The following is an 8,553-nucleotide window of genomic DNA, read 5'->3' as shown; positions in this document are numbered from 1 at the left end:
GAGGATGATTTTATTTTTTGTGACTTTCTGTTTGAATAAAAAAAAATTCCACAAGGACTCAGAGGCAAAAAATATACAAGTCAATTCTCACTGCAAAGTAAAGGAGCTGTTACCGTGGAGGATTACTGGACTGAATGTCAATATTATGACATTGTGAGTGTGTCTTGTCTTTGGTAATTGCAATCATTGTTGCTTTTGTTGTGGTCATCCATTTACAATGCTTGGTGTCAGTTTATTTCTCTCTTGTAAAAATAAAATACAGTGTGTGTGTGCGTGTGTGTGTGTGTGTGTGTGTGAAAAAATAAAAAGAAAAATAAATAAAAAATATTTTTAAAAAAGAGAAGAAAATTGCTCAGGTATGACTAAGGTTGCCTATATTTACCTGGAGAAAAACATATATGGGTGCCCATGAATGTCTGATGAGTACTTAAAAATATGATCTGAGTTCACTTTTGCAATAGATGCTCAACAAATTGGTTTGGGATCAGATTAGTGTTTACCAAACAGTAAGAAAAATAAAAAGGATTGGCTGCTCAAAAAAAAAAAAAAAGATCCTGAGAAACGTAGGCATTAAGTCATGAAAAGAGTGTATCAGCTTACAAGTTAGACTCCAGTTCAAAACATGACTCTACCATTTACTTATGGTGTGACCTTGAATAGTTAATGAATCTCAGTGTCTTATCTGTAACATTGGGATAATTCTTACTTTATAAATCTACTGTAAAAACTCAATGCAGTTGTAAAGCATTCTGTACATCATCTATGCTCCATGAACAGTAATTTCTTTAGGTGACTCTGTTAAGTCACATAGCTGGTTGGTAGTAAACAAGGAAATTGGGCCTCCTCATGTCCAGTTGTCTAGTTGTTTCCTTTTATTTAGACATCTAATGTGTTCAATTCCCACAAGCATTTAAGAAAGCTTTTACATCATAAACTTATTATTCCTTTTTATATGTCTTTCACAATAAAATTAATTGATTACAGGAAAAATCATACTACTATACTTGGTTCTAACAGTTGTTATTTGATCTATACACACTTAAATATGTAGTGCTATTATAACTAAAATCTGTGTTTCATTAGGCATTGTGTGTTTTATACCATAAATGTTTTATCATTGTATATCCCTCACAAATACTTGCCTACTCTGTAATCTTATCCTTTTGCCTTCAATATGCAGTAAGACCAAGTTTATGATTATATAATTTTTAATCCAGATGTTAAATGTTCATGTACATGTTCTTTTCAAAGATTTTTGAAAACTATAATAAACAAACAAACAAAAGAACAGATATGTGTACCCAGTTGTGTCATATTTTGGCACAGATCAGTTTCCCTCAAGAAGAGGACGTCTGTAAGAAGGCTGCTGGATGTGCCAAGATTATTTTCTCAGGCTTGACAATGCTGACAACATTTACTTCCAGTCGAAGGTGGTTCTGCTGGGAATATGTTTCTGGTGGAGCAAGCCTGTTGTCAACACTCACTCCCAATTTTATGGGGTAGGAACTAGAAGAAGCTACACTGCTCTTATTTGTGGAAAGAACATATGCTTTGGAATCAGTCAGGGTTTTAAACCCTGGCTTAGCCATTTCCTAGATGTGTGACCTTGGGTGTAACCTACCCTCTGTGAGTCTGTTTCCTCAACTGTAACATTTGAATAAAAAGAGTACATATGTAAAAATAAATAATAATAATAATAAATAAACATATGTCAAAGTGAAATATTGGATCAAGAAGAAATCATTTCTTGAATTCCTTTGTTCCTTGAATTTATTTTTCCCCCAAGAAACCCAAATCATTCCCCAATTGAGATATCTAAATTTTAAGGAAGCAAAATTATTTTAATTGTTTAAATAATGTTCAATAGAGCTAATATATTAATTTGTATCTGATTTATGATATAGTTGAGGTATATTTTTATGTGCAAATGTGTTATATGTAGGATTTATATGAAATTAATTAATATGAATAGTAGATCATGTAATCAATGTGTATAGTAAAATTATGACAACTTTATAGGAATGGGAATATTATTTTCCCATTTCTAAATAATACTGAGGTTTAAATTTTTTGTATCCTCAATTTTATGACAGATTGTTGACCATATCAACAGCACACTTAATTGGTATTTCCATTCCTAAGCAGATAAGCACATATTTTTCTTTTAATTCTTAAGTTTTAGAGGATACTGGAACCTGCCTGGTGGGGAGCGCTAGGCTGCTAATAGTGGAAAACAAGGAGGTGACAAGAAAGTTTATTGAAGAATATCTATCTTAATAATAATAGACAGTATTTCTATAGTGCTTATTATGCCAGGAACTGGATCTAATTTTAAGCCAGTTCCAAATATTAACTCAATCTAATTCTCACTGCAACCCTAAGAGGTAGTTATAATTATCATCATCTCCATTTTCCAGATGAGAAGACTAAAACTCAGAGAAAGGAAATGATTTGTCCATCTGTCAAACCGCTAAAAATATCAGAGCCCAGACATAAACCCAGGCAGCTTGACAGTGGAGTCTGGGTGCCTCGCTACTCTGCATACTTCCACCAGTGCTAAGAAGCGAAGGAATATCTGGGGCAGCCAAGCTAGGCAATTATATGGAGTCTATGCAAGGGGATTTTGAAGGCTCAGGGAAGGGACATTTGCCTTCCCACTCACCTCCCTAGCTATTTACTTTCTGATGCCTGGTGTTTCATTTATTGTGATTCATTTATTTGACTTAAGATTTGGCCCACTGTTTATAATGCAACCAACCCCTAGGTGAGGTAACACCAAGACCTAGGAGTTATTTTTATTTTCCCAGTCTGTTTTCATTTTTATTTTATGAGTGTCACTTTTCATTGTACAGTTTTGATCTTTATATAGTTGAATCTCTCCATATTTTCCATATGTCACTGTGGCTTTACAACTTATCATCCCTCTAAACCTCTACTATAATTAAAGCTGTTTTTGCCCTGGACTGAGGGGAGACAAACTCCAACCTTCACATCATAAGTTGCAATGTCCACTTTGAGATATCTAAATAAAGCCTCTATCATTTTCTTCTTGAGCATAAATCAAAACAACTTATCATTTTTCATGCTCTGATTCTGTTTCTGTTCACTGAATCCTTTCCAAATTTGGGGGCACAAAATGACTGAGAATTAGAAGGAGTGGAGAATAAGGTGAAAGGTATTAACATGAATTCCTACTATATTTCAGCCATTGTGCTAGGTGCTTTTTCACACGTTATCTCTTTTCATCTAATACTTAAAGATCTCTATGAGGGGGAGTAGGGACCTATATAGGTGGTTTCAGGGTGTTCCAGACTGGGAAAGGTATGAGGGGACCCTGGCAAGATTCAGCCCTTCTGGAAGCCCAGATGCATACCCGGTCCTGGCAATATAAAGAAAGCAGTTAAAATGAGGATCTGAACGTTATTGGAAGAAAGACATACAGTTTGGTCATCCTCAAAGAAGTAAGAGTTGAAGGATGATGGAAGGGGTACTGTCAGTTCCCTGAGGGAGAAAGCAGAAGAAAAAAAGATTTGATGTCAGTACCTTGGCGATTACTTCTATTTTGAAGTCAGGAGAAAGAAAAGGAACTAAAGAAGGAAAAGCGCACTCAGAGAAGAAGGCGATGAGGGCAGTGCTGTGGCTTGATAGTCAAGGGAAGAAACCCCATTTCAGCATGACATCACTCTGGGAACATGGCTATGACCATCTCCTCTGGCAACAATACAGACAGAGCCCAGTAGCTAGCCTGCTTCTCTGCTACCATAGATGCCAATAAGAACTAGGACAGATTGCCACAAAAATGAAACACAGATGAAAGCATTTGGTGAACAGTAAATATTCTCACACACAGGTGAACACATGTCTTGGCAAATTCTTCTGACCATTACCAGCTTATTTTTTGGTGGAAGGGAATTATCCAAGGAGTCAGAAAAATTACAAAGATAATTAACCAGCTCCTTTTGCTGCCCAGCAGTCCTAAAGGATACTATGTACAGCATCATAGAATCCCAAAATGACTGAGCTAGAATACCAGACCAACTAGTCCAATCCCTTTGTGTTAGAAATGTGGGAACAAAAGCCCAGAGAAAGGAACAGACCTGCACAAGGCCACACAGGGAGTTAATGGCAAAGCTGGACAGAGAATCCAGGTCTCCTGCCTCCTCTTCCTCCCATTTGAGTGATTCTGAGCAAATGAGAAATTAATGAGGAAAGGATTGGTGGCAAATGTTTCCAGTAAGTTGATGAATTTTTAAAAACGTATCTGGTAAAAAATAGAATCTCAAGAATGTCAGCACTACAGAAGTCCCTAGAGTTCATCATCTAGTATGATGCTATTTTATAAATGAGAAAACAGACCCAGAGAAGGCTTAGCTGTTTAGTGGTGCAGCCAGTCCCTCAACATAACTCTTCTGCTTTCTTAGTCTACCTCTTCATGGAAGCTGATCAGCACAGATTTAGAAAACCTGCATACATTTATTTAAGAAACAAATACAACAAAAGTAGTTGTTCACATGATTTCTCACCTCTCCTGATCAGAATGCAAGTGCTGTGGGGACAAAAAGTTCAAGGAAATGAGAGAATGACTACATCATTTAGAAGAGGATAAATAAAAAAGGACAAGGGTAGATGGGCTAAATGACTCACATCTACTGGGGGTTGGGAGGATGGATGACACAGTGAAATAAACCAGAGAAGACCTTAGGCTTACATCTTTTTGGGCTTAGAAAATGAGGCTTTAAGCATGTATCCTCTGTTAGGTATTTTATTTTAAGTTCCAGGTGACATTAGAGAGTTCTATCCTATTGTTGTAAAGATGGTAAGACTAAGGCAGTGTCAGAGCTGGGATGTGAATCCAAGGTCCTGGACTTTGCAGCCAGTGTTTCTTCTCCTCCCTTGAGTTCTGGAGGAAGCTGGTAATGTTTATTAAGAAAATTCAGTAGATATATACTAGGTTACTTTTCTAATAGGGTTTTTCACAATAGGGTTTACAGACTTGGAGTGAGGCTCCCCTACTCTACCAGCTCTTCTTTATACCTTGCACTTTACATGTGGAGGATCTAGGTCAGTGACTTTGGGTAGTTGAGAAAGGATAGAGAAGTGAGAAAGTTCAGTGACACAAAGCCATCAAAAATAGCAAAAATCTCAGCTGAAACAATGCCTGAAAATACCTAGCACAATCCATGTAGGCAGAAGCAAATTATATGCTAATTACTCACAATTCCCATCTACTAGGGGAACCTTGGTTAAGGCTTCAATTACCCCCCCATTATATGAATTAATAGGCCAGATTAATTGAAAGGATGAAGGACGTGCAAGTTTCTGGAAGAGTGAAAATGGGATTACCTATCTCTGCCCCTAACTCACTGGTTGGCCCAAAGCAGGTCAATTACAATTTCTGCTCTTCAGTTTTTCCATGTGCCACATGTGGGGTCCCTCAAATTCTAACATACTATGGTTATCTCCCAGTCTTTCCTGTCTCAGTGAATGGCACTACCCTCTTACCCAGGCTAAAAATCCAGAAGTCATTTTAGATGCCCCGATCTTTCCCTCCGTACTTCCTCATCCCATCCGTGAGCTAATCATATCAGTTGTGCATCCAATAATATGTTTCCCATCAATCTATTTTTCTTTATATGCACTGTTATACTCCAATCCAAGTCACCATCATCTATTTCCTGCATAACTGCAATAATCTCCTGGCTGGTTTTCCTGCTGCCATTATTGTCCCAATGCAATCTATTTTCAGAGCAGTCAGAGTGATCTTTAAAAACTAGATGATGTTACTCCCTTACTTAAAACACTCAGTGGCTGCCTATTGTAAATAGAATAAAATCCAAACTCCTCACCATGATTTACAAAATACTGTTTGTCTCTGCCTTCCTCAGTCTACTACTGTTCTCCTCAATCAGCCAGAGCCCTGCCTACTTTCTTTCATAGGCCAAGCATGTTCCTGCTTTAGGACCATTGCACTGGCTATTCCCTCTGTCTGAAATACTCTTTCTCCAGATCATTGCATGACTGACTCCTTCTCAGGTCTCTAATCCAATGTCATCCCTGAAGAAAATCCTTCTCTAACATCCTAACTTAAACATTTCTTTTTCTGCCACCATTCTATTCTATTATCTTCCTTTTTAAAATTTTAAAATTATTATGGAGTGTAATTCATTTACAATATTGTGTTAGTTTCAGGTGTACAGCAAAGTGAATCTGTTATATGAATACATATATCCACTCATTTTTAGATTCTTTTCCCATATAGGCCATTACAGAGTATTGAATAGAGTTCCCTGTGCTATACAGTAGGTCCTTACTAGTTATCTATTTTATATATAGCAATGTGTATGTGTCAATTCCAATCTTCCAATTTATCCCTCCCCCTTCCCTTACCCCCTGGTAACCATAAGTTTATTTTATACATCTGCAACTCTATTTCGACTTTGTAGATAAGTTCATTTGTAGCCTTCTTTTAGATTCCACATATAAGTGATACCATATATTTGTCTTTCTGTGTCTCACTTATTTCACTCAGTATGAGAATCTCTAGGTCCATCTATTTTACATATAGTAGTGTATATACGTCCATGTCACTCTCTCACTTTGTCAAAGCTTTCCCTTCCCCCTTCCCATTTCCTCAAGCCCATTCTCTAGTAGGTCTGTGTCTTTATTCCTGTCTTACCCCTAGGTTCTTCATAACATTGTTTTTTTTTCTTATATTCCATATATATGTGTTAGCATACGGTATTTGTCTTTCCCTTTCTGACTTACTTCACTCTGTATGACAGACTCTAGGTCCATCCATCTCATTAAAAATAGCTCAATTTCGTTTCTTTTCATGGCTGAGTAATATTCCACTGTATATATGTACCACATCTTCTTTATCCATTCCTCTGTTGATGGTCATTTGGGTTGCTTCCATGTCTTGGCTATTGTAAATAGTGCTGCAATGAACATTGGGGTGCACGTATCTTCTCAAATTACAGTTCTCTCTAGATATATGGCCATGAGTGGGATTGCAGGATCATATGGTAGCTCTATTTTCAGTTTTTTAAGGAACCTCCATACTGTTCTCCATAGTGGCTGTACCAGTTTGCATTCCCACCAACAATGTAGGAGGGTGCCCTTGTCTCCATTATCTTCTTCTAGTTTTTTTATTGGCCTTATCTGTACCTAAAATTATCACATTTATTTGTTTGTTTTCTTTTCCATGATTATTGTGTGGCACTTCCCACTAGAAACTAAACTTCATGAAGGGAGCAATAGAACATAGTGGTTAAGAACATGGCTTCTGGAGTCGGACTGTCTAAATTCAAATCCCAGTTCTGCCACTTATTTGCTGAGTGACCCTGGGAAATTAACTTAAATTCTTTATGTCTCAGTTTCCTCTTCTGTAACATGGGGACAGTAATAGTAATACTTTATAGGGTCGTTGCAAGGATTAAACTGAATTAATACATGCAAAGCACTCTATCTCTAGTGCCTAGAAAAGTGTCTGGCATGTAGCAGGTGCCTAAGAAGTATTTAATGGCTGACTGAATCCTGATGCCTCCTGCTTCTTCCCTCCTTTCCTGTCTAGTTTCCCCTCATGACTCTTCCTTCAGGAAGCTTTCTCTGACTGTTCCCTACTTTCTAGGACTAAATTGGCTCTCCTATTTTGTGTGCTCACAGAACCCAGACTTCTTGCAATCCTTAATTGCTGGGTATAGTTGTATATTTATGTGTGTGTGATCTTTGTTATAACTGGTCTCTTTAACTACAAGTTTTGTGAGGGAAGGGCCTATGTCTGTCATATCTACTATGGGATCTCTGCTGCCTAGCATAGTGCCTGACACGAAATGTACACAATAATATTTCTTGGCTGAATGACTCAAAAACTTTGGCTCATTTTTCTCTTAGAAATGCTGATTAAGAAACATGACTTGAGAAATTTAGTATTTTGCAGCACATTTTAAATTAATTTTTATTGGAGTATAGTTGTTTTACAACGTTGTCTTACTTTCTGCTGTTCTGCAAAGTGAATCAGTTATATATATATATATATATATATATATATATATATATATATATATATATATATATTCCCTCTTTTTTAGATTTCCTTCCCATTTAGGTCACGACAGAACATTGAGTAGAGTTCCTGTGCTGCACATTAGGTTCTCATCAGTTACCTATTTTATATATAATAATGTATATATGTCAATCCCGATCTCCCAATTCACCCCACCTCCCCCCTTACCCCTTGGTAACCATAAGTTTGTTCTCTACAACTGTGTTTCTATTTCTGCTTTGCAAATGAGTTCATCTGTACCATTTTTCTAGATTCCACATATAAGCGATATTATACAATATTTGTTTTTCTCTTTCTCATTACTTCACTTTGTGTGACAGTCTCTAGGTCCCTCCATGTCTCTGAAAATGGCACTATTTCGTTCCTTTTTTATGGCTGAGTAAGATTCCATTGTATATATGTACCACATCTTCTTTATCCATTTCTCTGTTGATGGACATTTAGGTTGCTTCCATGTCCTGGCTATTGTAAATAGTACTGCAATGAAT

The sequence above is a fragment of the Mesoplodon mirus genome, assembly GCF_964341445.2.
Source record: "Mesoplodon mirus genome assembly, chromosome: X".
In the NCBI taxonomy this organism is placed as follows: Eukaryota; Metazoa; Chordata; class Mammalia; order Artiodactyla; family Ziphiidae; genus Mesoplodon; species Mesoplodon mirus.
This window is presented reverse-complemented; position numbering follows the sequence as displayed.